Genomic DNA, 6,859 nt, shown 5'->3' on the forward strand with positions numbered 1-6,859 from the left:
TAACAAAAGATTAGTCAGAGAAAACATTGGATGAAAAAAATGAATCCACAATTTGCTTCCTCTCTACAAACAGAGGAGCTAAAATACCACCTCAGACTTAGAAGAGCACAGAAATAGACAATATAAAATTGCTGGGTCATCTAGTCAAGAGCTAGGGTATGACAAGTCACAGCTGCTTCAAAGGCAAGATCAGGAAGTTTCACAATGAGAAAAATGTGCAATCTGTGCTTTGTGAATGCCTGTTTCTAGTAGTTATGTTGGATTAAATCCTGGAAAATAAATTTTCCAAGGCCTTTTTTTTTATCAATAGCCACACGAGGGCAGTAAGCCCTATTTTCTATTGAAGAAAGATTCTTCCCCGCTCGGGTACTGAACGTGTTGCACAAAATGCTTGTTCAATAAAATAACTAGCTGGTATCTGTGCACTAAGGACCTACTGTGAAACAGTGAAATAACTCAGTAAGTTTTCAAAGTGATAATTTCAATGCCTTGAAATTTTCTGACATCAAATTCAGCATTCATGAAAATTAAAACATTTATGAAAGACCTAATATTATGGCCTTTTAAAAAACTGTACTGTTTTAGATGTACATGTAATTTTCCCATACGTGTTCTTTCTACAAAGTCATTTTCGTATATTTGTTTCTAAAACCAAAATCTTCCTGCATAAAACTCATGATTCAAATCGCATTAACTTCCTAGAAAAGCCGCCTAAGATCAGTCACTAGCAGAGTCATTAACACTTTGCTACAAATATTAGGATTGCATTAAGAAATCCTGAGAAACACTGTTCTGCTATTTTCATGCAATTTGGTAGAAAGTAGTCAGTTCTTGTATTCTGTGATGTTTAGAAATATTACTTTTCTCCACTATTTGTCATTTAAAATCATTCTAAACAATATACTTTTTGGAGGAGAGGTTTAATTTCAGTCCCTTCTCTGACCAATTCAATTACTTGTATATTGTCATATAGGAGAACACTAAGACTTCTCTGCACTCTGTGCTTTTAATAATTCCCCACTCTAATGGCTTTCTAATCTTAGTGATTTTTCCCTTGATACTTCTGTTCCTTCATTAATGTAGAGGAACATATTTATGTGTGGTGGTATTCTACTTATCCAGCATGTCATCTGTGCACTTCCTAAATTCATTAGCTTTGCAGGCACAAATGCAAGCAAAACTAATTCTCACAGATGATGAGAGTGCAAAGGCTCCAGCATGCAGAACAAGGAGCTTTGCAATAGTAATTCCTTGGCAGACAGTATTTTGAAAAGCAGCCTGGCAGATACAGCTTACCTAGGAAGCTGACCTGCCTACAGGTCAGTAAATAGCCTACAAAGTCATGTATATTATTTTTCTTTAAGTTCTGAAAAGCTTGTTTGCAAAACAGGTCGATGATCTTTGCTTTCATTCACCTTTCTTTATTGTCCTCATCTCTTCCAGTGATTTGGATGCGTATTTTAGATATGCATAGGTAGAATCTGTGCTTGGTGCATGATCACAAAACTCAGCAGATCTACACTGAATTGAACTATTCAGTCACAAATACGGACAAAGTCCACTGGATGCTTACATCACCTCAAAAAGTTAGCCAAACAGCACAGGAGTACTTCTGCACTGCTTGGTTTACTTTCTGTTGCCCATCTTGATAGGAGCTGTAGTTAATGTTTGTAAATAAGTCAAACACTTTGCTTTCTGTAGCAGTTTTTATTACTTATTAGAATGGTTTGATGAACACAACAAGACTGTTACACATGACTAAATACTTTAATTCCTCCAGAAACTGAAAAATATTAAGGTGCTTTTCTTAGCTCTTTACACACAAAGCCAATCTTTCACCAAAGATTATAGAGATTGGCCTCACAATCATGTCTGCCAGCTCCCTCAGCACCCGTGGGTGCAACCCACCAAGGCCCATGCACTTATATATATTCAGTTTGCTCAAGTGTTCCCTGATCTGATTCTCTTTGGCACATTTTCCTTGCTCCAGCATTTCACTCTGGTCTTGATTAGCACCACGAATCCACAAATCAGTAGTGATATTTGCTTACACAACAAGCACATGGGATGACCAGGGAAGCTGACGCTGTGTCCCAACAGCTGTGTCGCAGCCAACATGAAGAGTAGTGTGGCATGCTGTTGCAGGTGAGGAGCTGTGTCTGTAACCTGGATGTGCAGCATCCAGGTTAACTAAGCAGGGAGACTTTAAGCTGCTTTTCTTCCAGCACAAACACTGCCAATACTTAGCTTAGCCAGAGTTTCTATTTCAAATTATTGTAGGCTTCTCCATTCTGGGGCTCCCAGTGGAACTTCCTTTGAAAACTCAAAGCTTGGAGCTGTGCTGTTGCAACACTGCTATCATTGGCTTCACCTGTTGCCCCTTCTATAAGCTGTCTGGCACTTGCTTTCTCTCATCTTCCTCCAACTACTGAAGGTTTTTCCTCCCTTCTTACCACTCAGTACTCTGCTTCATTTGAGTTGGTGGTACTACGGAAGGTAAAGGAAACATGTGGCAAATACATTATGTTTTATTATGGCTGCAGGTATAGAAAGATAAGGAAATTCAATAGAAAAGGTACAAAGGTAGATTTTAATTGTATGTGTGCACTCAGCCTTGACTGAAGATGAGACTTGCATACGTTGCAAATCTACAGGGCCTGAAAATCTCTTGGTTATGTATTATACATCTGAAACAAGGTCTGTAGAATTGAGTTCATATTGCAGCCTGTTTATGGAAACCTACTGGTGCAACAAAAGTGCAACTACGCCATGGATAGTTTTTATGCTGGCATGAACACTATAATGAAAAGGAGATCTCTTTGAGGACTTTGCATAGTAAGAATATCCTTTTCTTTCCTGAAAGAGTGGTTGGTGAACAATCCTTGTAAAGGGCAGCACTGTGAATTTTAGTTTGCTGACTGTTACTATGATGTTCAGTACAGGATATTTTCTCTGGCTCAGTTTGCAAATAGCACTGGCACTGGTAATAGATGCCAAAAGAGGCTCCATGGGAGGTGGGGTTGTCCTGGTCCACATTTCCTTTATTTTCTGGGAGGTATTCTGAAATGTAGAGCAATACAATCACAAAACAATGGGCAGAATGATAAAATGTGTCCTCACAAAGCTCTACTGATCATTAAAGAAGGCATACCTGAGTAGGCATGATAATTCATAAGGAAAATGACATGAGGAATTGTGGACATGCTTCAGTTGCCTATGGGTGAACTGCAAGCATTTAAAGGGAAAAGACTTAGACTGACATAGCCATGCTACATAAGCGATAGTGGTCTAGTGAGTGTTGCAAAGCCTTTTTTTTTTTTTTTTTTTGTTCAAAAGCTATGAACAAAGTGAAAGAATAATCTAATCCATTCAGCTGGAGGCAAGTAGTCTGCATTTTTTTATCCTATCTAAAATGATAAGATCATGGAAAATAAAGGAGTCTCTCTTCCCTGCTCCTCACCTGCACAGATTATTATTATTATTGTTGTTTTGCATGGCGTTCCCATGGGCTCTGCTTACCTTGAACGATGAATAACATTGAGGAACTCAGCTGATGTGCTTTGTCCCTAAAGTCCATAGTGCAGCAAGGAATTGAACTCACTTCCTTTGATTTCGGCTTGGACTCTAAACAGCAGATCAATCTCCTTCAGTCTGGGAATTACTGTAAGGCATAAAATGGTATACTAGAAATGAAGCAAATATTCACAGATACTTGACAATGCCATTGTCCTCCCAGACCCATGTGGGTAGCAAACAAGTAGAAAATAGTACATACAGTATCTCTTACCCTAGGAGCCCAAAAAATCTGTACTACAAACCCCTCAAGTTATGCCTAGTATTTGAAACCGTTAAAGGAAATTATGCTATTAATTTGTGGGTGAATGTTAGTCTGAGAGGCAGATTTTCTAGTGACAGTGGATTACTTGAAATGTTTTCCAAGTGGACGTGATGTCTTCCCAAAAGTACCTGCCAGATTCTTCAATTTGAACAAATACACTTCTAAACGAAATTCCAAATAACCTCTAAATAAACCTCTAATTTTGCTAGAAATAATGGTATGTATTTTCAGGCCAGATGATTTTCTTTCTCAAAGTTTTGCAGAATTTAGGGAGTGTCCCAAACACGACCACTATTAGGTTGCAACATTCACTAAAGCTTTTTCTCATTAATATACATGGACCTTTGGTATTGTATTTTTGACTTTTCCCTTACTTTAGATAATGCCTGACTACATGCTTCCCTTTCAAATCTTGGCCAGACTCCATTTTGCTACTGTCAATATAACCTTAGGCACATGCTGTAAGGCTGTAAGTAATGCCCTTTATACCTGGGATGCCATCCATTTTCTCACATAAAAGATGGTATCAGATGATCCATATTCCTCACCCAATATGACTGTGAAGGACAAATACTCAAATTCAGGGAAAATAAACATCAGAAGGAGAGTTATGAAAAACAGATAATTTAAAAATCTCTGTGTGGGAGATCTAACGTGCTGTCAATGTTCCTTCCAAATAGGCTCTTTACGTGTTTTTCTGAGCAGAGGAACACCTATGAGCTTGTCTAAAAGGACAGTCTCATCTGTATGGCACTGCAGTGCTGTTCATTTTGCTCTTAGTGTTCAATATGTATTAAAAATATATTAGAGAAGCAGTGCGCTGCTTGGAATGTGGTGTTTTAAGCATGCAGATGTCATGATTTCTTTTGGACTTTTTCTCAAATATTCTCAGGCACTTTTAAAATAATCTCAGTGGGTTCTATCATCATTATTTGACCATAAATGTAACCCTTTCTGTAAAACTTCTGTCAAAAAAACTTCAATTTTGACTGAATTCAAGACTTCCAATTCAGACAGCAACGTGTTAGGCTTATATTTATACACTTCTCAGTGGGTATTGATTAGTTTTTCTGTTCACTTGGTCCAGGTCATATCTTTGGAGGTCATGTTGCAAAAGGTAGGAATATCTCATATGTACAAAATAGTAAGGCCAGGCACTGGGAGCACAACCCTGGCCATGGAGAATTCTTGCGTCAAATCTGGGGAAATTAGGTGGGTTTTCACCACCTGAAGTTATCATTATGAAATTTCTAAAGCAACACTGTATTGCTTACTAGTTGAGTGGCATCTGCGAGTGTTGACTTTCCAAAGGTGCCCTAAAGCCTAGTTTGACAGCCTAAACCATGGGGTTAGAGTAGTGGAAAGGTACTCTAAACAAAACCTGTCACATGTTCTGAGCAACCATTTCACAGTTTGAATGGATTGTAAAATCAAAATTCTCATCCCACTCCAGAAGAATTAATATACTAGAAGTTCAGTTCAAACAGTGGTATTGTTTAAGAGAAGAAGAGCATATTTATTTTCTTAGAACTTCTTTCTGCTGTTGAAGTCACAGATACACATCGTATGCCTTCTGCTAGGTCTGAATGTCACAGGATAGGCTGATATCCCTGTTGACAATGCAGTCAAGCCATGTCAGTAGTGTCCATTTTGTCTGGTTTAAAACAAAAAAAAAGGCAGGGTAAGACATGACAACTCACTCTTTTCTGTTTAAATATCAATTGGACTGCTATTATATCCTCATGAGAAAGTATTTAAGAATGAAGAAAAACCAAGCCAGATCAAAGTCGTCCTTTCCATTACTCTGCTGGTAGAGTTTAGTGTTAGTCAGTATTAACAACAGTGGCTAAGATGGTTGACTCATAGCAGTAAGGGCCTGGGAGTCAGGAGTGGTCTGAAACATATAAGAAAAGAAGGATGTGGCAATGCATGGGCATTATTTCTGGTAGGTAAAATCATCTAGGGATTTTCACTAGTCAGTATATGTGTTGTATGCAGTTTTGCAATGGCATCACATTCGATTCTTGACATAAAATCCTGTACCTTTTGGCTACTGTATTTTGTAAAGACCTCCACTTTTCCTACATCACCTCTCAGGTAAGTGCATCTATTCTGTGAGTGTGTATGTGTGTATACTGTCAGGACCCTGAGCAGGCTCCTCAACGCCTCCGTGGCTTTTGGGTGCAAGGCCTCAGACACAGGGTGCAGGTTTCTGGCCTTGATAAGAGCTGTTAGGGGAGGATCTAAGGGCCCCAGTGGGGCTCCCTGCTTCACTTGGAAGGAGCTTTTCAGCTGAGACTTTTGTCCTTGATGCCCTGGCCTTGCAGCCAGTCCCCTACCTGGCCACGCTCCCTGTTGATCTGGACCCTGACCCTGACTCAGTTTTCCAGCTTGACAACCTTGGACTTCCTCATTGCTGCAGACGTGTCAAATGATCTGGCTGACCCTGTTTACTGTCACTGGACCTGTTCTGCTCGCCTTGCTCAGGTGCCATGGGACGGTGCCCTTGTCAGGGAGGGCACTGCCTTGCCTGCCTTGCTCTCACCCTTGACTCCTGGCATACAAACATGCATGCACTTACCTGTCTACAAAAGTTGTATTTTGGAGCTGTTCTTCAGTTCACTTACTACTGATGTGTTTTGCCACTCAAATTATCAGTGGTAAATTGCTGTGGGATGCTGGGTTACCAGTGGCTGTGTGTCCTAATTATGAAATGGAAACCTTCATGTTCAGATATAACAGGAGATAACACAAAGGAAAATAAAATAAAAAGTCAAAGTATTGGTGCTGTTTAAAATGAAATTTTCTGACTAGCAAGCAAACTGGGACAACATCTGGTGAAGCAACTAAGACTACACCCAATAATTGTGTGCTGAAAATATTGAACAATTCAATACCAATAAGCAGAATAAATCAGTTTCAACACAATTCAAGACAGTTGATTGTCTATATTAAAATTGCTTGACTTGACCCATTTGAGAAACTGAATCAATAAAATAATAATATTAATAAAAATAAAAA

The sequence above is a fragment of the Cygnus atratus genome, chromosome 5, assembly GCF_013377495.2.
Source record: "Cygnus atratus isolate AKBS03 ecotype Queensland, Australia chromosome 5, CAtr_DNAZoo_HiC_assembly, whole genome shotgun sequence".
NCBI classification, from domain to species: Eukaryota; Metazoa; Chordata; class Aves; order Anseriformes; family Anatidae; genus Cygnus; species Cygnus atratus.